This window comes from Lissotriton vulgaris, unplaced genomic scaffold (genome assembly GCF_964263255.1).
Source record: "Lissotriton vulgaris unplaced genomic scaffold, aLisVul1.2 SCAFFOLD_440, whole genome shotgun sequence".
Classification (NCBI taxonomy): domain Eukaryota; kingdom Metazoa; phylum Chordata; class Amphibia; order Caudata; family Salamandridae; genus Lissotriton; species Lissotriton vulgaris.
Window position 1 is genome coordinate 395,012 of NW_028245134.1, and position 26,375 is coordinate 421,386.

General features: G+C 46.5%; 1 protein-coding gene and 1 long non-coding RNA gene across 2 annotated transcripts in view; one reads left to right on the forward strand and one right to left on the reverse strand.

Annotated features, from left to right (window-relative positions):
* Positions 1 to 26,375, reverse strand: part of LOC147666512 (uncharacterized) — a 152,794-nt gene that overhangs the window by 88,677 nt on the left and 37,742 nt on the right. The gene's annotated exons all lie outside the window — the stretch shown is intronic.
* The window catches only part of LOC147666513 (N-acyl-aromatic-L-amino acid amidohydrolase (carboxylate-forming)-like), a 72,461-nt gene continuing 68,337 nt past the window's right edge, over positions 22,252 to 26,375 (forward strand). Inside the window, exon 1 of the mRNA XM_086949024.1 lies at positions 22,252 to 22,991. The gene's annotated coding sequence lies outside the window, so the exon portion shown is untranslated. The remainder of the gene's footprint in view (positions 22,992 to 26,375) is intronic.

The window sequence follows — 26,375 nt, forward strand, 5'->3', positions numbered from 1 at the left end:
GAAGTAAAATAAAGGAGAATATCGTCTGCGTATAGCGAGACGTGATCCTCAAGCTCAGGGGCCCACCGGATCCCCCTGATCGAGGGCTCCCACCAGAGCCACGCCGCCAACGGTTCCAATGCCAAAGCAAAGAGGAGGGGGGAGAGCGGGCAACCCTGTCGGGTGCCACGCCCAAGCGGGAACGATCCAGAGACTCTGCCATTAACCACCACCTGGGCCAGTGGACGTTCATACAGGAGCTGCACCCACGCAATAAAGTTAGGACCAAAACCAAACTTCGAAAGGGCCGCCCACAGATAAGGCCACTCGATGGTGTCGAAGGCCATAGTGGCATCCAGCGAGGCCAAGATGGCGGGTTCGGTCAGTGTCCCAGCTCTCGCGAGAACTCCGTGGAGTCTACGAAGATTAAGCGCTGTATTCCGATGAGGAATGAAACCAGACTGGTCCGGATGGATCAGGTCACAGATCACCGTTAGCAAGCGATTCGCTAATACTTTAGCTAGGATCTTCGGCTCCGCATTGAGCAAAGAAATAGGGCGATAAGAAGTGCATTGGTCACGAGGCTTACCATCCTTGTAGATGGCAACTATAGTGGCCAAACGCTGATCAAGGGGGAGGAGACCAGCCTCAAAGGCATCAATGAACATTGATAGATTGTAATTTTCCTGCTAATGATGTTGTACATATGTTAGCCTAATGTGTCTAAATTAATATGCAGTTACAGCCTATTATTCATGTGCTGCAACCCACTGAGCTATTTTTCTTTATATGCAAGCTTCATTTGGATAGAACTGTTTCTGTAATGGTTAAGCTTTTGTCTTATTTTTTGCCTTCTAAGTTAGAAGACTTGCTGTAGTACATTGCCTTCTATCTGATAGGTTCCCAATATTGATATTTTTGTATACTTTCTTATAATAACAAGAAGCTTGCCTATGACAGGCAGATTTCTAATGCTGACATTTGCTCTGCAGCTCCAATGTCTCATGGTACAGTTTTCCCCCCCTCCCTTATGAGCAGAAAGTCTCTGTTTCAGCATTTCTTTCCTCAGAGCTTCGGCTCTGTGTCCTTGAGGGAAGATAACAGGGTAGCCTTCGCAGGTGCAGATGCCTCATGTATGAGGTAATTGTTCTCCCTCTGCTGAGCCCAGTACTTTTCCAGTCTGGGCGTGGTTTTACTCTACCATGCTATGTGATAATGTATATGTGATGAGAGGAGTCAGTCCTCTCGATGCACTCTCTGGGGTGTAGACCTGACAGGGCCCATCTGCAGATGAATATTATTTAAATAAATATGTGTCTAATTCTTCTCCACTGCCTGGCTGGATTATTTAATTGTTAGTGATAGATGAGTGAGGTAAGTCGCTCAGGTGGATTTGAGCCACACTTAGCAGATGGCGCCCGAACAGGGACCCCGCGATAAGGATCTTTCTCACCCGTAGGTGGGTAGCAGAAGGCCGGGGACCCTCTGGTCGGCACGGTGGGTCTGGGTACCCACTTTGATGCCGAGCTTGGTTCTCGCAGCGCTGCCCCACCCTGCTGATCAGGAGAGGTCCCGGTTCATGATCCTGCGCCGGGGTCCAGAAGGCGGAACTTTGGAGCTGACCGTGTTGGTCCACGCAGCCGGCGGTGGAGAACAGTGGATGTCGGGTTCCGCGAAAAGGAGGTGAGTGGTCCGACTGGTTATTGAAGGAGCTAGGGTGCTCCAGGGACTAGTGTGTCCCCAGTGGTTAAGAGACCGGTGTGTCTCTAGTGGTAAAGGAGCCGGTGCGCTCCTGGGGCTAGTGTGCTCCGGGGAACTCAGAGTGCGAGTGGTGCTCTGACAGACTTAATGGAGGTTGGGAGGACATTTGTTTTTGGTCATCCGACCGGGTGGTACTGTGGTGGAGGCGTGGCTCATTGCAGGTAGGCTCCGGAACTCACCCTGAACCCCTAGGGTGGCGGTTCGGCGGGAGTGGGTCCTGGGTCCCCTGTGGTAAAGTGCGCAGCGATCTTTAGTGCCACCCGGGTGGCGGATGTGTTCTCCATCCTCAGAACAGTTAGTGTACTGTTCGGTCTGCGTTAGGGTCCAGGTTCTCCAGGACTTGGTCGACGGGCCTTGTCCCATTATGGTAACACGTGTTTGGCAGGGACTTAATGCATAGGATGTATGTGCGTGGGCGAATGTAAGTGGTTGTGTGTGGAGATAGTTGCTTGGTCTTTTGTGTCCGGGTATGTGTGGGTTCCTTGGCGGTATCTGATTGAGTGAGTTTGGTGGTGTTTGAGAGGGTGCAAGATGCCGCGTTTCAGTAAGTTGCAATGTTTTAGGTGTTGCTGCAGTTCAACTGATGTCAGATTGGCCGAGAGCCAACCCGCTCCTGTAAAAGACTCTTTTAATTCTGAGATGTATGTGAATATGGATTTATCCTGATTTTGTTTAATATTTTGATGCAGTTAAGATAGATTACTTACAGGAGAGACTGTTCGCTATGTACAGCTGTCAGAGCATGTTTAATTCCTAAGGTTGTGGCAGAGAGAGGTTCAGCAAAGACAGATATGAGGACTTATGATAGCCTAGAATATGGACAGATCAACAGTTTAGTTTTAAAAGAAGACACAATGTGTACATTTGGAATGTGCAAGGTGTTCCTATTTAAATGTGCTTGTAATGGCTCAGGGGGGCAATGTGAGCAGTGATTAAGAGGATTGGGTATGTATTTCATGTAATGTGTTTGATTTGGTTATAATTGGTCTAGTTTGAGAGCAGTCTGTGGGTTGCCTTTTGTTTGTGTAAATGTTTGTTTGAATGAAGTGAGTGCATCTTTTGCATGAGTTAGTTTGTCTGGTCCTTGTGAGCTACCTGAGATGGTTGCGCCTGGCTATCAGTGTGTTTTTTTATGTAGTGTAAAAGTGCACGCAGGGCTGTGCTCTATGAAAAAAATGTTGGTTTCTTTCATCCCCTTAATTTGTGAACAGTAGAAGATGAAGAAAAGAATGAGGATTTGATTACTAGTAATTAGAATATATATTAATAAGAATGTAGAAAGTGTGTAAAGTTAGGAGGAAGAGAAATGTTATTTTTTTAAATATGGCATGTCGAAAAAGTTAGGAAAGGCTTCTTGGCTTTGTCAGCGCCTGAGCGTCGAGCACAGACTGCGAAGCAGATTTGGCCTTGGTGCTGAATGCCAGGGAGGGGCTAGGAAGGCTGGCTAGCAGCCCAGAATTCTTAGCTCTTGGAAGATGGTAAGTGTGAGATGCATTTTCTGACCGACAAAATAGGCCTTTAAAAATGAATTTGGGACTCTGGGCTGGGAAGGTTTAATATGACAGTGTGTGAATTCTATTCCGTTCTGGAAGGGTTAAATAGAAAAATAGAGAATGTGAGCAGGGCTATTGTGGAAGATTTAGACGAGCAGAGCAGCAGTGACCTTGTGTGATAACAGCATTCCAATGGGTTTGCAGAGCACAGACAGAAGATTAGGGGGGGGGGGGGCTAGGAAGCCCAGCTATTGGCACGGACAGGCAGAGATACACAGTTGGAGCCATGTGAATTGTGAATTTAGAGCGAGTCTGCATAATTATTAGTGCAAAATGCTGGTTTAGACTAAAGTATGAAGGAGTTGTTCAGAACACATGTGATTTAGTATCAGGAACAAACTTATGAATAATTTTCAACAGGTTATTCCATTTGGACAAGTCTGAAAAAAGAAGGATTGTCTTGAGAAAAATTAATTTACCAGATATTTTTTTTCACTGTTGGTCCATGTCATAGTATACAGGTTTTCTATTTGAATAAATATTGAGTTGGGGGGGTCTCTGATGGGCATACTGATTAGTGTTTTTGCTAGTGAATACCTAGTGGAGAGAACAGACCATGCGAGGGTACATATATAATATTGATTGTGTTGCTCATAAGAATGGTCTGGTGGGAATGTCTATATGCATGTATATATTGGATTTGTATAAAAGTCTTTGTATGCAGTTTGTCCATAGGACACCATTGCAGTGGGCCCAGTGCCCCACCCGCTGAGTAGAGGTGCAGAGTGTGTTTGTGCAAATGTCAAAAGGTTAACATAACACAGTTAGAGCTGTGATTTTACCCAGGAGTAAGATGCCTGAGCAGAAAAAAGATTTGGTACCTTTAATAACAAGAATAACAGTTTTACGCATGGAAAGCAAATGTATATCTTTTCTCTTTTGATGCTGCCTTAGATGTTATTATAACTTAGTCATGTGATTTTCAATGCTGCTACATGCTTTGTTCTTTTGCCTGGAGGTTGGGGGCTCGTCCTGTCTAAGACAACGAATAGTTTTTTTTTTTTTACATTGAAAGGATGTTAGGGTGTGAATGAGCTCCAAGCATAGGTTTTAAGGTAAGTATTTATATAGGGTATTTTTTTACTAAGTGGTTGCCCTTCTGTCCAATATTTTGTGTGTTGTTGTTTTTGTTTTTCTTTTCTTTTGTGGTTTGATTTGTTTCGTTTCAGTTCAATGGGAAATATTATCTCTGTGTTATGGTGAGTATTGATGCAACTTTGTGTTAGACGGATTACATGTGCACTGACACCGCATGATGCATGACATGCATGAGAAAGATATAGTCCTTTGAGTAACTAATATTGTGTTTCCCTTTTTGTGGCTTTTGTGTTTGGTATATGTATTATTGTGTATTATTTTATGTTATACGCATGTAAATATTGTGTGTTTTATGTTTTCTTTGGCTTATTGTGCATTGCTTGTTCTGTTCTGCGTGGTAGGTATGCTGATCGATCTTAAGGCTGACAAATTAAGGAGGCCAGCATACTGAGTTTTGGGCTGCAGTTTCACTGTGCATGAAATGCATGGTATTGTGTTCTGTGCATGGCATTGTGTTCTGTGTCACAGCTCCTTTGCGTGTGTTGCTGGGATTTGTCTATGCTTTCTGTGCTTGGCACAGCCACTATACCTGCTGCCTTGGTATGCTTGTTTCTGTTTTGACAATTCTATTTTTGATACTAGTACAAGCTCCTCTGTGGGGAATTTGTTCTGGTCCTTAAATTTCACAGACAGCACTTTTAGCAGTGTACGTCTATTTTGTTACATGGTTGTTCTTTTATAGATTTCCCTTTTGCAGCCATTTCCCTAATGAATGGCGCATAGTGCCTGGTTATGGGGGATTTTTACACTTTCCTTGTCCTTACTCCTTAATGGGAATATAAGGCCTTGTGGACTGTGGGCTTCGGCGGGCCGGAATAACAAGCGGGGAGGCCAGATATAGTGCGCTATGGTTAGCTGGTTTTATTGTTGATTCAGACAGGGGGTGATATATAGTCACTGGGAGGGGACCGCTGGTGTCCTTGATGGTATCCGGAGGACCGAAGATGTCCGATGTGGATGTAGAGCAGGTGACTTCCCGCGGCTGGGCTGAGGTCGTCAGGTCGGCGAACACCTTCACTCTCGGTTGCGTCGTCGCGTCCTGGTATACACCGGTGGGCCTCGGAGGGTTGGGACGAGAGAAACAAAACAGGGCCGTTAGTCTTCCGCTCTCGGGAACCAACGTACTACCACCGACACCGGGAGGTGAGGGAACGGAAGAGATGAGGGTGAGGGAGGGGTGGATGGGGGTGTGGAAGAGACTGACGATAGGGGGGCAAGGGGTGAACAGGGTGCTCTCGGGGTGGAAGGGACCTATATATATATATACAGTGCTATAGTGCTCAGGGTTGTGCAGCTTTATACAATATTTACAGCTATCTACCAGAGACACACGGAGACGGATAATGGTTACTCACGTGGCCCGCCGCAACTCTCTGGTGAGTTACGGCCGCTCTCCAGCCACCTCCTGAGGACTCCACCAGTCCTCAGACCACACGTCGCCGTCGACGTCCTCCTCCTCTGCTTCAGCTCGACTCTCCGATTCCTCGCTCCTCGCTCCTCGCTCTCAGCTCCGGTTCCTTCCTTGCTGCCTCCTGCCACGAGTCCGCTGGTTGGAACGCCCTTCCTGGTGGATCGTCGGTTTTTCTACCTTCCGGGCCGAAACTGGGGGCGGGACTTACGGGATCGTGGAGAACTGCTTCCGGTATCCCGTTTTCCGTGTTCGGGTCCTGGCGTACCTGCAGGGGATGAGAGAGAGAAGAACTCCTGGGGAAAGGGAACAAAGTGTAATCGGGGTTAGACAAGACGGCCCCCGCGCGAGGCGGCCGCCCCGCTAAGGTAGGGTCCATGTCCTTTCTACATCCCCTTTCCCTAGCTGTCTTTCTTGTATGGGTGGCGGAACAAGGGAAACGGGAAAGGTAATCTGCATTCCCCTGTTCTGTCCCTTTCCTGTGTTCAGTTTTGAAACGGTATGGTTGAAGGGAAAGGAACCATCTGAGGACGCGATCATTGTGGCCTCGATTTCGGGCCATCCATTCCAGAGGGGCATGGTCCGTATAGAGTATGAATTCCCGTCCCTCGAGGTAATAGCGGAGACTGTCTACTGCCCACTTGATCGCCAGAGCCTCTTTTTCGACACAGGCATAGTTCATTTCCCTGGGATAAAGTTTTCTGCTAAGGTACAATATGGGTCTTCCGTTCCCTTGTGGGTCTCTCTGGGATAGGACGGCGCCCAACCCTTGGTCGGAGGCATCCGTTTGTAGAATAAATGGTTGACTATAGTCTGGGCTAACAAGGACGGGTCTTGACACCAAGGCCTGTTTTAGGTGTTCGAAAGCCTGTATCAAAGAGAAGGAGGGATGGCAAAGTTCGTCTTCGGTTTTGGTGGCCTTCTTCAGTAAATCGGTTAGGGGAGCAGCAGTTTGTGAGAAGTTAGGGATGAAACGTCTGTAGTAGCCCAGAAGCCCCAGGAAGGCCCTGAGCTCTTTCTTGGTCTGTGGGAACGGAATGGATTGAATGGCTTCTATTTTGTTGTCTTGGTGGCGAATGAGACCCTCGCCCAAGAGATAGCCCAGATACTTGACACTTTGAGCAGCTAGCGTTGTTTTGGCGGAGTTTATAGTGAAGCTGTGGCTACCCAGAGAGGATACTACCACCCTGAGATGCCCCATGTGTTGTTCCCATGTTTCACTATGGATCACTATATCGTCCAGATACGCCCCCGCATATCTGGAGTGGGGCTATAGCACTTGATTCATGGCCCTCTGAAATGTTGCAGGAGCACCGTGTAGCCCAAAAGGCATCACCCGAAATTGAAACAGGCCATCAGGGGTTGAGAAAGCTGTTTTTCTTTTATCGTCCTCTTTCAGGGGTATCTGCCAGTACCCCTTACATAAGTCGAGGGTACTGATGTATTTTGCTGCGCCTATCCGTTCCACCATCTCGTCAACCCGCGGGAGGGGATAGGTATCAAAACGAGAGACTTTGTTTACTTCCCGAAAGTCAATACAGAAACGCACCGAGCCATCGGGTTTAGGAACCAGGACTATTGGGGAATTCCAACTACTAACCGACGGCTCGATGATACCCATCTGTAACATTTGTTCTGTCTCCTTTTTTATGATGTTTCGGCGGGCTTCCGGGACCCGATATGGCCGTTGTCTAACGGTTACTCCCGGCTCAGTCTTAATGGCGTGTTCCACTAGGTTAGTGTGTCCGGGAAGGGAGGAGAAGACATTCTGTACGGGGGACAACACTCGTCTCAGTTCCTGTTTCATCATGGTAGGCAGGTCCGGGTCTAGGCAACCCTCAAAGGGTAGCGTGGTACCCGCAGGATCATTGGATAGGACGGGCTGGGGGCCCTCCCATTTCTTCAGGAGGTTTATGTGGTATATTTGACGAACCCCTCGAGTAGGTTCCGTCTCTATCTCATAGGTAACAGGTGTCACCTGTCTGATGACGGAGAACGGACCCTGCCACTGACCTAAGAGCTTGTGATCTGAAGATGGTAGGAGTAACAATACCAGATCCCCGATGGCAAAGGACCGCTTCTTGGCTCCCTTGTCGTACTGTTGTTTTTGGGTTGTTTGCGCGTTTTCTAGGTTCTGTCGTACAATGTCTCTGATTTGGGCGAGGTGGGTCTTCAAGTTGTCGACGTACTCGGGCAAGGGTCGTGTACGGTCGGGCTCTGCTTCCCATGCTTCACGAGCCATATCCAGCAATGTCCGGGGAGGCCTCCCATACAATAGTTCGTACGGCGAGTAACCGGTGCTGCTTTGGGTTTTACACCTGATGGCGAATAAAGCCAGAGGTAGCATCTCTTCCCACCTCTTGCTTTCTAAACCCAGTAATTTCTTAAGTGTGGCTTTCAGTGTTGCATTATAGCGTTCCACTAGACCGTCTGTTTGTGGGTGGTACGCTGAGGTTCTTATCTGCTTAATGCCTAACTGGGAGCATACCTGGCGCATTAAGGCAGACACAAAAGGAGTCCCTTGATCGGTTAAGATCTCCCGGGGAAAGCCCACCCGGGCGAAGATAGAAACTAATGCTTTCGCTATGTTTTGGGTGGTGGGTTGTTTTAGGGCTACCGCCTCCGGGAAGCGCGTAGCATAGTCCACGACCACCAAAGCGTATCTACAGCCGCTCCTAGAAGGCAACATCGGACCTATAAGGTCCATTCCCACCCGACTAAAGGGGACATCAATGAGGGGAAGAGGACGGAGGGGTACTTTAGGGGGTCGGTAGCGGCTGTTCTTTTGGCATATGGGGCATTCTTTACAGTACTGTTTGACTTGGCTATATACTCCGGGCCAGTAGAATTTTTCGAGAATTGCCTGTCCTGTCTTTTCTTCACCGAAATGGCCTCCCAGGAGATGGCTATGGGCCAAGAACAACACCTTGTCCCGGAATGGAGCTGGGATGATTAATTGGGGTTTTTGCTGTGGTCCAGCCTTCCGGTATAACAAGCCTTTAGAACGGAAGAAGTAGGGACCTACATGTAGCGGGTCCTCGTTGTCTTTGGCCTGTCTCCAGGCATTCTGTAGCACTGGATCTTCCTGCTGTGCTGCTCAAAATTAGCGGTCTGTCTCCCAGGGATGTAGTGCTTCTTGTACTGGATATGCTCCAACGTACCCTCTTCTTTCCTTTTTCTTTTGATTCTTGGTTTTGATCTGTTTCACCGAAGGGTGACTCGGTGTTTGGTTTTGTGCAAACGGGGCTTCTTTCCACCATTTTTCAAGGTAGCATGTGGTGTCACGTAGAAGGAGAGGGAGACCACTATAATCGCTTCCCAGGATTGCTTGTTCCGGTAAGTTCGGGATTAGTCCCACGTTCAGGGCACTTCCATGGTCGGTGCTATTTCGTACAGTCACTCTTGCAGTGGGGTAGTTCTTGGTGTCTCCATGTACACATTTGATGGCCACGGACCCCGTGATAGGACCGACTGGATGCGGCATGTCCTGAGGGCGTAATACACTGTGTCTACACCCGGTGTCAGCTAGTGCCATCAGAGGGTGGTCGTTGATCTTAACTGGACATCTAAATGGTGGGGGTGACGCTCCTGCCGTGAGGCATACATAGTTCCGGGTCACACCCACTTCCATGGGTTCTTCCTTTTGTGGACAATGACGAGCGATGTGTCCGAAACCACCACAGTGATAGCATTGCGGTCCGGGTGGGTTTGGTCGAGTCATTACTGGATAGGGCACAAAAGGGACTGGTTCCGGCCTTCTGGGGACAGGTGGTCGAGGGGAGCGGAGGTGACTACTATGTGGCCCCCGAGGGAGGTGTTCTTCTTTTATTTTCTGCACTTCTTGAGCTTTACTGTAAGCGCTGGCTATCTCAACTGCCCTGTCCAGTGTCAAGTGAGCATGCTGCCGCACCCATTTTTGGGTGGCTGGGTGAAGGGAAGCGAGGAATTGTTCAAGAATGATTTTAGCCACTATCTCTTCTTTAGTGGACGTAGCGGGTTTCAACCACCGGGTGGTTAAGTCCTGGATACGGTAGGAAAGGGCCCGCGGTGTTTCTTGTGGCCCTTTTCGGACTTGTCTTAGGCGCATCCGGTAGGAGTCCTCATCTATTCCTAATCGCTCGAGGATGCAAGCCTTGATGTCAGCATACGGGGTTTGCCCTTGCAGGTTGGCCTGTTGGTAGGCAGACTGCAACTCACCAGTCAACAATGGTCCCAAATAATGTCCCCAGCGAACTTCAGGCCAATTTGCTGCCTGTGCCAAGCGTTCAAAGTTTGTGAAAAAGAAGTCGGGGTCTTCTCCCGGTACATATTTCTGTAGGACCACCGACGGTAGGGGTGCCACTGGTCTTTGTTGTCCCATGGCCTCCGTGAGCTTCCCGAGGGCCTGATCTTGGGCCGTGCCTTGTCCCTTCAGAACATCGTGCAGTTGACCGCGGTCATCCTCAGCGGTTTTCATGAACCTTTCCAACATTTGTCCGAGCTGTTCTTGGCTTTCAGCCAGTTTCTTGACGGCGGCCTCCATGCCTCCGGGATATCCCACTTCTGACACCACCTGTGGACTGTGGGCTTCGGCGGGCCGGAATAACAAGCGGGGAGGCCAGATATAGTGCGCTATGGTTAGCTGGTTTTATTGTTGATTCAGACAGGGGGTGATATATAGTCACTGGGAGGGGACCGCTGGTGTCCTTGATGGTATCCGGAGGACCGAAGATGTCCGATGTGGATGTAGAGCAGGTGACTTCCCGCGGCTGGGCTGAGGTCGTCAGGTCGGCGAACACCTTCACTCTCGGTTGCGTCGTCGCGTCCTGGTATACACCGGTGGGCCTCGGAGGGTTGGGACGAGAGAAACAAAACAGGGCTGTTAGTCTTCCGCTCTCGGGAATCAACGTACTACCACCGACACCGGGAGGTGAGGGAACGGAAGAGATGAGGGTGAGGGAGGGGTGGATGGGGAGTCGGAAGAGACTGACGATAGGGGGGCAAGGGGTGAACAGGGTGCTCTCTGGGTGGAAGGGACCTATATATATATATATACAGTGCTATAGTGCTCAGGGTTGTGCAGCTATATACAATATTTACAGCTATCTACCAGAGACACACGGAGACGGATAATGGTTACTCACGTGGCCCGCCGCAACTCCCTGGTGAGTTGCGGCTGCTCTCCAGCCACCTCCTGAGGACTCCACCAGTCCTCAGACCACACGTCGCCGTCGACGTCCTCCTCCTCTGCTTCAGCTCGACTCTCCGATTCCTCGCTCCTCGCTCTCAGCTCCGGTTCCTTCCTTGCTGCCTCCTGCCACGAGTCCGCTGGTTGGAACGCCCTTCCTGGTGGATCGTCGGTTTTTCTACCTTCCGGGCCGAAACTGGTGGCGGGACTTCTGGGATCGTGGAGAACTGCTTCCGGTATCCCGTTTTCCGTGTTCGGGTCCTGGCGTACCTGCAGGGGATGAGAGAGAGAAGAACTCCTGGGGAAAGGGAACAGAGTGTAATCGGGGTTAGACAAGTCGGCCCCCGCGCGAGGCGGCCGCCCCGCTAAGGTAGGGTCCATGTCCTTTCTACAGGCCTCAAAAGAGGTTGTGTGTTTTGCAATGGATAAATAATAAGAATGAATTCTCGATATTAATAGGCACACACATCACTTTATGGCAATGACATTTGTACATGTGCTAAAAGATGTTCTAGCCCTCTCAAAAGTGCTATGTATCTCCTACAATTTTGTTTCTGCCCAGTGCTACACCCGGGGGGTTGATGGTTTTGACTGAAGAGAAATATGTTTCAGATTTCCTTCTGTCAAAAATGGGGGAGGTAGCTAGCTCTCCGCTAGCTCTCCTATAAATTAGGAATAGGTAACATGTATATTGCTCCCTCCTCTTCTCCAATTTTTATTAGCCTGTTCTGCTTTGCTCTAAAAGGGGAATTTGATGTGGGTAGTTTTGTTTTACAAGTGTTGGGTTTTAAAGTCATGCGAGCACACTGCTAGTTCTTTATTAGCTAGTCTGTGAAAATAAACTGATAGTCTTTATTAGAGAAGACGCCCCAGACTAATGTTTCCTTATTTGACCTTTGAAGGGAACAATAGTACTGTACTTTTTTCTTTTATTTTTCAGAAAGACACACATTCACTGGATGATGTCATTTGGGATGTCATCAGTGATGTCATGAGTGATGTCACTGACCATGTCATGAGTGATGTAATATGTGATGTCATCAGCAGTGCATTGCAGGCGCGCGTGTTATAGTTAGCTGAACTAACTATAACGGGGGAATTTCAATGGCTTTGTATGAGTGAAATATTTTTTTAGCTAGGATAGCTACTCCTCTTGTCCTACTATCCTGATTTGTATGAGCAAGAACATCATACCCCATCTGTTCCAGCATGAATGTATCCTTCCCCATAATATGAGTCTCTTGGAGACATACCACGTCCAGCCTTAACATCCTTAGCATAGCTGCAGCCGTCTGCCTTTTCCCTCCGTTATTCAGTCCACATATGTTCAAAGAGGCCACCCTTAACGCCATGTATATTTACAAGGATTTTCCATACTACCTGCCAGCTTGAAACTCTCTTCTCTCATTATGTATACCCAAGCTTCCTCTTCTTGATGTGTTTTGTCATTTTGTGCTGTTTTCTCCACCCGACCATCACAAGACATGGTCTACATAGTGAAAAAGGTGAAAGATGCTTGTGTGATCCTCAGCAAAATATTTTTTTCTGTTGCAATTATAGCTTTGTAGAAGTTAGTTTCCTGCTGCCTCCCATAGTACATGAGCATGGTCATGAGTAAAAAAAAAAAAAAAAAAAAAAAAAAAAAGTGAATATTAGAAGTGTTTGATGTTTTGCACAACAGTGAGGGTTCACAAAGTAGACGCTGTGTGCATGCTATAGGAATAGCGTTTTGAAATTCCCTTTTTGAGGATTCTCAAGAAAATGTTTTGCGGGAATACAACATGTCTGTGTTGTTTTATTTTTTCTCTTCTCTTAGAATTAACGCATACGTCCGACCACAGGTAATACAGTGGAAAAGTCAAACATGTAATATATTACCTATTGTTAGCACAAATTTATTGATAGGCCTGAGATGTTTTTTTCATTCAAATCCACACCGCCCAGCAAATGTTTGTGGTGTCTTGAGACCAAATTGTTTTGACCCTTTGTATGCTTTGACTAAAGATCTTCGTTCCCTTCATCAGCAGGTAGCAGACACACTGAAGCCGTAACCGGAGGGGCCTGGACACACACCAACCATCATGAGGACTGCGTCGACATCCGAAGATACCAGCGGAAGTTTTACTTTGAGCCGAGAGGATCCTGGCTCGTATGTTGTGCACCCATGCTAGCCATGTAAAGAGGGTCTAGCTTCTGTTGCCCTATGAGTGGGAGTGGGCGTGAAAGGGCGTCGCTGATGACAAATACGCTTCTCAGATGCTTTATTGAGAGGTGAGGAGCCTGATCAAAAGGATAAGAGGCCATCTCTGATTGATAGTGGTGAGGTCACTCTTGATAACAGTGAGCAAAGATCAGCAGATAAGTCCCCTGCAAATGAGCCCCCCATTCTGTTCACAGATCCAGAGGTGCGAGGGAGCACTCGATACAATCTGTGGCCCAAGAAAGGAGAGCAGGGCACCGGAAGAAGGGCTGAGTAAGGGAAGTAGGGAAGGACTAAAGAGAGTGTTAGGGATGGACTGCTGGAAGAGCCCTGGTGCACTGTTGGGACATTGTCAGGTGAGACATTAGGACTGCGCCTGGGCCCAGATTAAGTGCTCCTCTGTGTCGTGAAGCTGTGCGACTCCGTCGTGGGAGTTAGGCAATGAACAATATAAGCCTGCCTGTGAGGCTTTAACGGACACAGGGAGAAGATCCCTTGAAGGGAGAAGATCCCCTCTGGTTGGCCTCAGTGTGAACTGTTTTTCCCGTAGTTTACTTTGGTCTTTTAGCTAGGAAAATGAGTGCCTTTGAACGTTCCTTTTCCCCAGGAGGAGCTGCCTCTGCGGCTCCTTGTCCAGATGCCCCTGCCCATATTTGGTTCACATGGTCTACAAATTTAATAATGTGTTTGTTTTTGGGAAGTTCATTAGGATGATGTAGTATTCCATTGTTGCACAAGACACCTGTTACTTATAGTACTGCAGATTATTGGGTGTGTGGGTCGTTGCCTTCAAACACACAAGGGTGAAAAAAAAATGTTGCTTCTATTCTTGCCCTATGGAAGTAGCTGTGAGGGTTAGTATACTTTGAGTAGTCTAGATGCAAGTGAACACTGAGTATATGGTTCAATATGGTGTTTTCTCTGATCAATATTATTGCATTAATTCCTGCTCATGACTTGAACTGTGATGTCTTTTTAAGTTGTCCGATAATGACATAATGTTATAGAGCAATGGCGCACCGAGAGAATATGCTTAGATTAGTAAAAAAGGAGGGTGCCTCACACCCAGAGAATAATAATTGTTTTAGTAAGTATTGCAGGGGTTGTTCTTTTACTAGTTGCCTCTGCACTTCCTGTCCTATAGTATGCTGCGCTACTTCTATGATCATGCTCATCCTAGTATTTCCTTTCCCGACATTTGATTGATGTGTGATGCCGTTCCCGTTCTCTCCTTTAGAATTGCACAGTCCCTACTTTGAGCAATAAAGGCAGCACTTATGTTAGCCACATTAGGCTAAAAGGAGGGTCTGATAAATTGTAATTTTCCTGCTAATGATGTTGTACATATGTTAGCCTAATGTGTCTAAATTAATATGCAGTTACAGCCTATTATTCATGTGCTGCAACCCACTGAGCTATTTTTCTTTATATGCAAGCTTCATTTGGATAGAACTGTTTCTGTAATGGTTAAGCTTTTGTCTTATTTTTTGCCTTCTAAGTTAGAAGACTTGCTGTAGTACATTGCCTTCTATCTGTTAGGTTCCCAATATTGATATTTTTGTATACTTTCTTATAATAACAAGAAGCTTGCCTATGACAGGCAGATTTCTAATGCTGACATTTGCTCTGCAGCTCCAATGTCTCATGGTACAGTTTTCCCCCCTCCCTTATGAGCAGAAAGTCTCTGTTTCAGCATTTCTTTCCTCAGAGCTTCGGCTCTGTGTCCTTGAGGGAAGATAACAGGGTAGCCTTCGCAGGTGCAGATGCCTCATGTATGAGGTAATTGTTCTCCCTCTGCTGAGCCCAGTACTTTTCCAGTCTGGGCGTGGTTTTACTCTACCATGCTATGTGATAATGTATTGCTGTGATGAGAGGAGTCAGTCCTCTCAATGCACTCTCTGGGGTGTAGACCTGACAGGACCCATCTGCAGATGAATATTATTTAAATAAATATGTGTCTAATTCTTCTCCACTGCCTGGCTGGATTATTTAATTGTTAGTGATAGATGAGTGAGGTAAGTCGCTCAGGTGGATTTGAGCCACACTTATCAATATATTACGCAAATGGGTCGCCATCTTATCAGGCCGTAGCTTATAGAGCTCGATGGGTAAACCATTCGGCCCCATAGCCTTACCCGAGCGAAGGGACCGTATAGCGATAGCAACCTCATCTACCGTTAAAGGCGCATCCAAAGCAGACCTATCCTCGTTCGAAACACAGGGAGGCGCAATATCACGCAAAAGCAAGCGGGAGTCAGACTGGTCTCTATCACTCACCGATCGGTATACCATCTGAAAATGGTCCACAAAGCAATCAACAATCTCTCCTGGGTCAGACACGCATTCCCCAGTCACTCGGGTGATCACTGGCACCACATGACTCATTCTCTCACTTATCTAACCATGCCAGTAGCTTACTAGCCTTATCTCCCACATTATAGAGTCTGCCCAGTTGATTCCTGTGCATAACCTTAGCAGCATCGGTCACCAGGGACCTATAATCAGCCTGTTTCAGCGCCAAGGAGTGCAAGATTGCAGGGGTATCGTCACCACCCAAGTCGCTCTCAAGCGAGGTAATTTCGGCCTCAAGAAGCATCAAGTTTTCCCTTTTGGCCTTCTTATCAGCAGCAATGAAGGACAGTGCAGAGCCCCTTACCATAGTCTTGAAGGCCTCCCATAAGGAAATAGGGGAAGAGACGGACCCCTCATTCTCATTAAAATAACAGTCAAAAGCTTTGAGAAGTTCAGAGCGGAGCTTGGGGTTCCTAAAATGCCAAGGATGAATAGGGGGAATCCTACTACCACAAAAATATCCCACCGAAACATCAAGCATCAAGGGTGAATGATCAGAGATGCCCCTGGGAAGATGACGAACCCCACGCACCAAGAGGGTATGGGCAGCCAACATCAGAAAATAGTCAATCCTCAAGTGTTCTTCCAAGATCAGCGTAGGTGGTAGCCTGAAGCCCCGGGGGAATATATGCAGTAACAATTGTAAGCATCTTCCCCTCCCACCGCCCAGAAACAGCAGCATAACGGCCCCTATCGTCGAGGGCAACTTCATCAATTTCAAGGGGTAGAGAGGATTTAATCATTATGCCGACTCCTCTGGAGCCAGATGTGAATCCAGCGTGTGCTGCCAACCGATAGCCTCGTCTATCAAGAGCCTTACAAGCGTTCCCTATCAAATGGGTCTCCTGTAGCAGGACTATATCAGGGGAATGACGTCTAATAAATTGAAGTACAACACCACGTTTGATCTTGTCACCCAGACCATTAACGTTCCAAGACAGCAGTTTCAAATCACCCCCCCGTCCCAGTACAGCCCCCGAACCCCCCCTCGAAACCCAAGAGCAAAAGGATAATAGCGAGAAAGATTGTACCATGTGAGAAGAACATACACAAAAACAATAACAACCCCCCCCACCTCGAACCAACAACCCATTACAACACCCCCCACCCTGCACCCCTGCTGACTAAAAAGCCACCCCAAACTGCAGTGTGCCTGTCGCCCCTTCATAAAACTCTACACAAAGAACCCCGGAGGAGCAAAAGAGAGACAATCCCACCCAGCACCACCCTCGGGCCTAAAGCAATAATAAGGAAATAAAAGCAAAACTCAGCCGGTAAATGCGACTCAAAACCAGACAGCGAGAACCAGAATGTCATTCCTGTGCCGATGCACCTCCGTCCGCACCGCCGGGGCCTCCACTCCCAGAATCCATCTTCGGCAGCGAGTCCAACCAGTCGCCAACACTGTCCGGTCGATCAAAAAAGAAAGTGCGTTCTTGATACTCGATGCGAAGTCGAGCTGGAAACAGCATCGCATACTTAAGTCCCAAGTCCCGCAATCGACGTTTCACTCCCTGGAATCCCATCCGCTGCCGCTGCACTTGAGGAGTGAAATCAGGATAGATAGAAATCGAACTGTTCTCGTATTTCAGTGGGCCATGTCTAAGAGAGGCCTGGAGGATAGCGTCCCTATCCCGAAAGTGGAAAAGCCTTGCGATAATAGGCCTCGGGGGAGCCCCCGGCTTGATCTGTCCACCCGGGAAGCGGTACGCACGCTCGACCCCGAAAAACTTACTGAGGCCTGCGGGAGCAAGATGAGTCACAATTAAGTCCTCCACCAGTAGGTCGACGGTAGCAACACCACTGTTCTCAGGTACCCCGACCAAGCGGATGTTGTTACGTTGGGCCCTATTTTCGTACTCATCCAGACGTCTGGCCATCAGATCATGCGATGACCGCAGGCTGCCGATCTCCGATTGCGCGTCCGCCATATCAGTGACAAGACTGGAGGCCTTAAGGTCCAAGGCTTTGACCCTCTCATTGGTCTTAGCCAAGTCCGCTCTAATAAGGGTAACATCAACGGCCACCGTATCTATCTTCAAGACAATGGCTTCATATTGGAGCCCCATATCAGTCTTGATCCCAGCGATGGCGCGCATGAGATCCTGGAGTGGGTCAGGCTACTGTGGTCCGGAGTGAGGAGTACGTCCAGAACAGTCAATTAGGAGATAGAAGGGAAACCGAAAGTGAAAGTGACAATGACACCGGTGGAGAAGATGTCCAGTGACCGCTGTTGTTGAATTGCATCTCGGCCAGCCAGAGCAGCAGAGACCCCGGTCCCGTCCGGGGTTAGGCCAGAAAGTAAATGACGGTGTAGAAATGGTTCCCGAAGTCCTATCTCAGCCCTGGAAAGTGTACCAGGATCAGCAGGAGTAGAACTTCAAAAGCCCATAGAAATAATCAGGATATTAAAAGGATAGATGCAAGAGGGCGGCGCGGGTCTCGGGAGCCCTCTGCTCACGCGACCATCTTGGATGCCCGCGTAGCTCCTCCCTCGATTCGTGCTTTGTTGATTTCATCCTCTTGTGAGCGAGTGGTGAGTGCATTAATTGATTTGTGCTTTGTTGATTTCATCCTCTCGTAAAACACTGGTGAGTACATTAATTGATTCGTACTTTGTTGATTTCATCCTCTCGTGAGACAGTGGTGAGTGCATTAATTAATTCGTGCTTTGTTGGTTCCATCCTCTGGTGAGACACCGGTGAGTGCATTAATTGATTTGTGCTTTGTTGGTTCCATCCTCTCGTGAGACACTGGTGAGTGCATTAATTGATTCATGCTTTGTTGATTTTATCCTCTCGTGACAGAGTGGTGAGTTTATTAATTGATTCGTGCTTTGTCGGTTCTATCCTCTGGTGAGACAATGATGAGTGCATTAATTGATTCGTGCTTTGTTGATTTCATCCTCTTGTGAGACACTGGTGAGTGTATACATTGATTGGTGCTTTGTTGATTCCATCCTCTTGTGAGACAGTGTTGAGTGTATTAATTGATTTGTGCTTTGTTGGTTCCATCCTCTCGTGAGACACTGGTGAGTGCATTAGTTGATTCGTGGTTTGTTGATTTCATCCTCTCATGAGACACTGGTGAGTGTATTAATTGAATTGTGCTTTGTTGATTTCATTCTCTCGTGAGACAGTGGCGAGTGTATTAATTGATTTGTGCTTTGTTTATTTCATCCTATCGTGAGACAGTGGTGAGTGTATACATTGATTGGTGCTTTGTTGATTCCATCCTCTTGTGAGACAGTGGTGAGTGCATTAATTGATTTGTGCCATGTTGATTCCATCCTCTCGTGAGACACTGGTGAGTGCATTAATTGATTTGTGCTTTGTTGATTACATCCTCTCGTGAGATGATGAATACAGGCCTCAGCAAGGCCTGCGAGTGCACAAGGGGTTCGCCCTTCTGTACACAAAGTCCTCAGACTAAGTAAGAAATTGGCACGGAAACTGGAAATACAAAAACATAGTTTAATAAACCTTCAAAGGTGGTACTACAGCCCACACAACACTCTACAGTATTATACAAGGTAGCACAAAGAACTCGAACATGCGGTCCCCTTTTATATACAAAGAAGGGGCTCATAAGTGGGCGGTTACAGCTCAAAAGCATGATTTACAACCATATAAGGACTTTTCTTAAACATGATCGATACATGGGTGGAGTTAGCGGTTCGTGAAGCCCGCCGAATGCACATTCCAATCCCCTCTAAGCAGAAACAGATGTTACACGTACTGGGCATGCGCCAGGCAAGCTGGAACTATTTATAGCCTGTTGCTGGACAAACTTCAGGGGTGACAATCAGCGAGGTAGGACTTGCCTTGTGGCGAGCGCATGGCGTAATGTAGCATACAAGATGGACGCCCGAAAACAAAATGGAGTCCGGCCGTATTAGAAGTATGAGCGGGAAAACTGAAGTAAGACACAATAGCATGTCTTCAGCGAATGCATAATCGCTGTTTTATTTACAACAGAGACAGTGGTGAGTCTATTAATTGATTGGTGCTTTATTGATTTCATCCTCTCGTGAGACACTGGTGAGTGTATTAATTGATTGGTGCTTTGTTAATTCCATCCTCTTGTGAGACAGTGGTGAGTGTATTAATTGATTTGTGCTTTGTTGATTCCATCCTCTGGTGAGACAGTGGTGAGTGCATTAATTGATTGATTCATGCCTTGCTGCTTTCATCCTCTCGTGAGACACTGGTGAGTGCATTAATTGATTTGTGCTTTGTTGATTTCATCCTCTGGTGAGACAGTGGTGAGTGTATTAATTGATTCATGCTTTGTTGGTTTCAACCTCTGGTGAGACAGTGGTGAGTGCATTAACTCACCACTGAGTCGATCACGGTCGATCATGTCACTCTGATCGACCGTGTCTCAGCGCTAGGAATAAAAGGCAAAGCTAAAGAACTGATTGCCTCATTCCTAGCTAACCGCCCTCAGACCATCAAGATGGGCAATTTCACCTCCCACACCTTCTCCCTCCCGTGCGGTGTTCCCCAGGGCTCTTCGCTAAGTCCGACGCTGTTTAATATCTATGCGTCGGACTTGGCGAGGGTGATAAAATCTTATGGAATTGCCCTCACTACTTACGCCGACGACACCCAACTAGTGTTATCGGTGTATAATAATGGAACATCTGTTGCAGCCAACTTCCAGGAGGGAATGAAGGCAATAAGCTCCTGGATGTCATCAAACTGTCTCAAGCTTAACTCCGACAAAACGGAGGTGATGACATTCGGGAGCTTGCGCCCAGCATGGTCTCCTCAGTGGTGGCCACCTCAGTTAGGACCCCCACCACAGCCGGTGGAAAAAGTTCGCAACTTGGGAGTCATTTTTGACAACAAGCTGACGTTTCACCACCATGCCAACGCCGTCGTTTCATCGGCTTTCTACACCCTCAAAAAAATAAAAAAACTCCTTCCATACCTTCCACAATCAGCAGGAAAGACTCTCATCAGTACATTAGTGTTCTCGAGAACCGATTATTGCAATTCACTTTTTTTGAATGCGCAGGAAGGAGTTCTCAACAAATTACAATCAGTACAAAATGCTGCAGCCAGAACGCTACTGTCTATCCCTAAATTCTCATCTGTTTCCCCGTTCATCAGAAAACTCCATTGGCTCCCCATCAGGAGCCGAATTAAATTTAAAGCTATGTGTATAGCGTACAAAACCCTGAATAATACTGGACCACAGTTTTTAAAAGAAGCCCTTCGTCCAGTTGAACAACTTAGAATTCTACGGTCCTCTTCAGCTTTTCTGTTAAAAGTCCATCGAACCAAAAAGGTCAACTGGGGAGACAGACGATTTACCATCGCCACGGCCAAATTGTGGAACACTCTACCTTTCCACATCAAAACTGCTCCCACTATTCTAAAATTTCGTAAAAGCCTCAAAACATGGCTATTCTCTTCCTCCTACCCCACAGTCTAGATTCCCCTGACACCCTCTAGTGAGTTCTGTGAACTAGCGCCGAGACACCCTAACGGGTATTTGTTTGCGCTTTAAAAATTGCTAAAAATAAATAAATAAATAAATAAACTGATTCGTGCTTTGTTGATTCCATCCTCTGTTGAGACACTGGTGAGTGTATTAATTGATTTGTGCTTTGTTGATTTCATCCTCTCATGAGACACTCGTGAGTGCATTAATTGATCCGTGCTTTGTTGATTTCATCCTCTCGTGAGACACTAGTGAGTGCATTGATTGATTCGTGCTTTGTTGATTCCATCCTCTTGTGAGACAGTGGTTAGTGCATTAATTGATTTGTGCTTTGTTGATTCCATCCTCTTGTGAGACAGTGGTGAGTGCATTAATTGATTTGTGCTTTGTTGATTCCATCCTCTGGTGAGACAGTGGTGAATGTATTAATTGATTTGTGCTTTGTTGATTTCATCCTCTTGTGAGACACTGGTGAGTGCATTAATTGATTTGTGCTTTGTTGATTAGATCATCTGGTGAGACAGTGGTGAGTGCATTAATTGATTTGTGCTTTGTTGATTCCATCCTCTTGTGAGACACTGGTGAGTGCATAAATTGATTCGTGCTTTGTTGATTTCATCCTCTGGTGAGACAGTGGTGAGTGTACTAATTGATTCGTGCTTTGTTGATTCCATCATCTGGTGAGACACTGGTGAGTGCATTTATTGATTCGTGCTTTGTTGATTTCATCCTCCTGTGAGACACTGGTGAGTGCATTAATTGATTTGTGCTTTGTTGATTTCATCCTCTAGTGAGACAGTGGTGAGTGCATTCGTGCTTTGTTGATTCCATCCTCTGGTGAGACACTGGTGAGTGCATTCATTGATTTGTGCATTGTTGATTCCATCCTCGGGTGAGACAGTGGTGAGGGAATTAATTGATTCGTGCTTTGTTGATTCCATCCTCTGGTGAGACAGTGGTGAGCGCATTAATTGATTGGTGCTTTGTTGATTCCATCCTCTTGTGAGACACTGGTGAGTGCATTAATTGATTCGTGCTATATTGTTTTCATCCTCAGGTGAGACAGTGGTGAGTGTATTAATTGATTGGTGCTTTGTTGGTGTCACCCTCTGGTGAGACACTGGTGAGTGTATTAATTGATTAGTGCTTTGTTGATTCCATCCTCTTGTGTGACACTGGTGAGTGCATTAATTGATTTGTGCTTTGTTGATTTCATCCTCTGGTGAGACAGTGGTGAGTGCGTTTATTGATTCGTGCTTTGTTGATTTCATCCTTTGGTGAGACAGTGGTGAGTGCATTAATTGATTCGTGCTTTGTTGATTTCATCCTCTTGTGAGAAAGTGGTGAGTGTATTAATTGATTCGTGCTTTGTTGATTCCATCATCTAGTGAGACACTGGGGAGTGCGTTTATTGATTCGTGCTTTGTTGATTTCATCCTTTGGTGAGACAGTGGTGAGTGCATTAATTGATCCGTGCTTTGTTGATTTCATCCTCTCATGAGACACTGGTGAGTGCATTAATTGATCAGTGCTTTGTTAATTTCATCCTCTCGTGAGACACTAGTGAGTGCATTAAATGATATGTGCTTTGTTGATTCCATCCTCTGGTGGGACACTGGTGAGTGTATTAATTGATTCGTGCTTTGTTGATTCCATCCTCTGGTGAGACAGTGGTGAGTGCATTAATTGGTTCGTGCTTTGTTGATTTCATCCTCTTCTTGGGCAATGGAGTCTCTAATGCCAGTGATGCAACACGGCCATCTGGGCCTCAGCTCTTGAGGAATCTGTCCATCTATTTTGGGTCATTCCTTCTCCTCCATTTCTGACTCGCGGTCTCGGGGCTCCCTGCTTCTCTTTGTGGAAGTAAACTCTTATTTGCTGAAACAATCTTAACGTGTCTTCCTCCTTCGGTTTTCACTTCCCTTTGGTCTTTACTATAAGTAAGCTCATTGCTTATTTCGTGGTGTCTTCTTTGTTTGAGAGTTGAACGTCTTCTGTATTACGACTCCAGTCTTCTGATCAGTGAGTATTGTCTTTTCTGAATAAACTCTCCCATGATCTTCTCACCCTCTCTATCTTCTTTCCACCTTTGCTTTCATGTATCCTTATCTTTTCTTTACCTCTATCTGCCTCTCTGTCTGTGTCGATTTGTTGATCACTGTATGTCTTTACCTCTTTGTCTTGCATCCATTTTATTCCTCTGTCTCTATTTTTTTATCTCGACACCTGTGCTGCCTGGCTTTCTTTCCTTCTATCCCCCTCTGTCATTGTATCATCTCTGTCACTATGCCTTAGTTTTACATCTGAGTTCCTGTCTTTGTATCTGTTGTTTTATTTCATACACGTCTCTGTCTCTCGTGTCTGCCTTAATTTCTATTTCCACTCAACAATTACCCTATGAATCACTAACAAACCTTGTCAGTGTTCTTGAAGGCACACCATCATCTGCCTGTCTGTCTGATGTCCGTCTATCTGTTTCTCTGTCTGTCTGTCAATACCCATGAACTCTCCTGTGTACAGGTACCTCCAGCCCCCAGTCACTGATCCTCTTCCTCCCTGTCTCCCCTCTTCTCACCTCATCCAGCTGCAATGGTTTCCTTGTTACTTTACTCCGTGCTTTCTAAACTTCTACATCACACTTTTTTAAATCCTCTTGTGTAGTTATTTGTGCTATAAGGTGATAAAAAAAGAATTGCTGGTATCCCAGCTTTGCAGAGACCGTGAATGCATGACCACTGTGCTCACTGCACAAGCTGTAGTGATAGCTTAGTCTTGTTTGGAGCCTTGCTCAAGTTATAGTGATAGCTTACAGTTGGTTTGGAGCCTTGGGTGGGGTCTTGCACAAGTTATAATGATAGCTCAAGTCTTGGGTGGAGCCTGTGTTGGAGTCTTACATAAGTTATAGTGATAGCCTAAGTCTTGTTTGGAGCCTTGGGTGTAGTCTTGCACAAGTTATAGTGATAGCTTAAGCCTTGTGTGGGGCCTTGAACAAATTATTGGAATAGTTTATGCCTTGTTTGGAGCCTTGGGTGGAGTCTTGCACAAGTTATAGTGATAGCTTAAGTCTTGTTTGGAGCCTCGGTGGGGTCTTGCACAAGTTATAGTGATCGCTTAAGTCTTGTTTGGAGCCTCGGGTGGGGTCTTGCACAAGTTAAAGTGATAGCTTACATCTTATTTGGAGCCTTGGGTGGGGTCTTGCACAAGTTATAGTGATAGGTTAAGTCTTGTTTGGAGCCTTGGGTGGGGTCTTGCACAAGTTATAGTGATAGCTTAAGTATTGTTTGGAGCCTTGGGTGGGTTCTTGCACAAGTTATAGTGATAGCTTACATCTTATTTGGAGCCTTGGGTGGGGTCTTGCACAAGTTATAGTGATAGGTTAAGTCTTGTTTGGAGCCTTGGGTGGGGTCTTGCACAAGTTATAGTGATAGCTTAAGTCTTGTTTGGAGCCTCGGGTGTGGTCTTGCACAAGTTATAGTGATAGCTTAAGTCTTGTTTGGAGCCTCGGGTGGGGTCTTGCACAAGTTAAAGTGATAGCTTACATCTTATTTGGAGCCTTGGGTGGGGTCTTGCACAAGTTATAGTGATAGGTTAAGTCTTGTTTGGAGCCTTGGGTGGGGTCTTGCACAAGTTATAGTGATAGCTTAAGTATTGTTTGGAGCCTTGGGTGGGTTCTTGCACAAGTTATAGTGATAGCTTACATCTTATTTGGAGCCTTTGGTGGGGTCTTGCACAAGTTATAGTGATAGGTTAAGTCTTGTTTGGAGCCTTGGGTGGGGTCTTGCATAAGTTATAGTGATAGGTTAAGTCTTGTTTGGAGCCTTGGTTGGGGTCTTGCACAAGTTATAGTGATAGCTTAAGTATTGTTTGGAGCCTTGGGTGGGTTCTTGCACAAGTTATAGTGATAGCTTACATCTTATTTGGAGCCTTTGGTGGGGTCTTGCACAAGTTATAGTGATAGGTTAAGTCTTGTTTGGAGCCTTGGGTGGGGTCTTGCACAAGTTATAGTGATAGGTTAAGTCTTGTTTGGAGCCTTGGTTGGGGTCTTGCACAAGTTATAGTGATAGCTTAAGTCTTGTTTGGAGCCTTGGGTGGGGTCTTGCACAAGTTAAAGTGATAGCTTAAGTATTTTTGTTTGGAGTCTTGGGTGGGGTCTTGCACAAGTTAGAGTGATAGCTTAAGTCTTGTTTGGAGCCTTGGGATTAAACTTGTTAACACTGCCTGGGCATTGGTTGCAGCTTGTTTGTACCAGTTAAATACCCAAATATATAATAATAAACAATTGAAAGGTAACTAGTCTTGTTTTGCAAAGGGCCTTCGGCAACACGAGGCGATGCACTTTTAAATCATTTTTTTACCGTTTGTTCTAAAATTTGTTTTTGTTAAAATCAGCAGATTATGCTGCAGAGGGTGGATTATGCGGCAAATCTCTAATTATGCGAAATTCTTCGGAGACTACAATCCCATAATTCTAGTGGCCCTGCCTAAAATCCGCCGGAAGTGAGTGAAGCTTGGGTTAGGAATGTGACTGGTGGGGTGGGTGGGGGGCTGTGGTATCCCTTTCTTGGCCCCTGCCTCTCCCTATAAGCCCAGGCTAGTGCTCTGCACCAGGGTGCGGGGGGAGGTAGGGGTTGAAATCTTATTGTGAGATAAGCCTCACTCCAGCAGCATCGGTGGTAACACCCGACCAGAAGAACGCAGGGGGCAGATTTACAAGCCCCTTGCGCCTCTTTTGCGCCATTTGCCCATGTTAAAAAAATGACGCAAAAGTGGCGCAAGGGGCTTGTAAACCTGCCCCACAAATTTACAAGCTCCTTTCGCCTCTTTTGCGTCATTTTGCCCATGTTAAAAAAATGACACAACAGTGGCGCAAGGGGCTTGTAAACCTGCCCCACAAATTTACAAGCTCCTTGCGCCTCTTTTGCGTCATTTTTCCCATGTTAAAAAAATGACGCAAAGGGCTTGTAAATCTAGTATTCGCTAAACATAGTAAGCTGAATCCGACCGTGGCAGGTGCTATGGAACCATTTATAAAGTCCCTCGCAGATTGTTGAAAGCGCTGCGAGGCCGTGTAGATAGCAGCAAGAGCACTATACAAGATATGATTGTGATATTTGGTAATATTTTATGGGTCACATTCTGCTGGCTCAGGCCCGGCGCTTCCCCACGATGTGTTTAGGAAATAAGCAGAAGCCTTCGGACACCACCCCTGTGTGGGGGGCATTTACATTACAAGAAAAGGCCGAATGAAATGGCTTTTATTTGAGCGGGCTTTGCTATTTTGAATGAACAGCCCACAATTCTTACACCGTTTTTTTTTTACGATGCTAATGTTGCATCTTCTAGTTTAGTTGATGGCGCAGTTAAAAAAAAAGTGGTTATGTCTACAAGGAGTCAATTTTGGGCCAG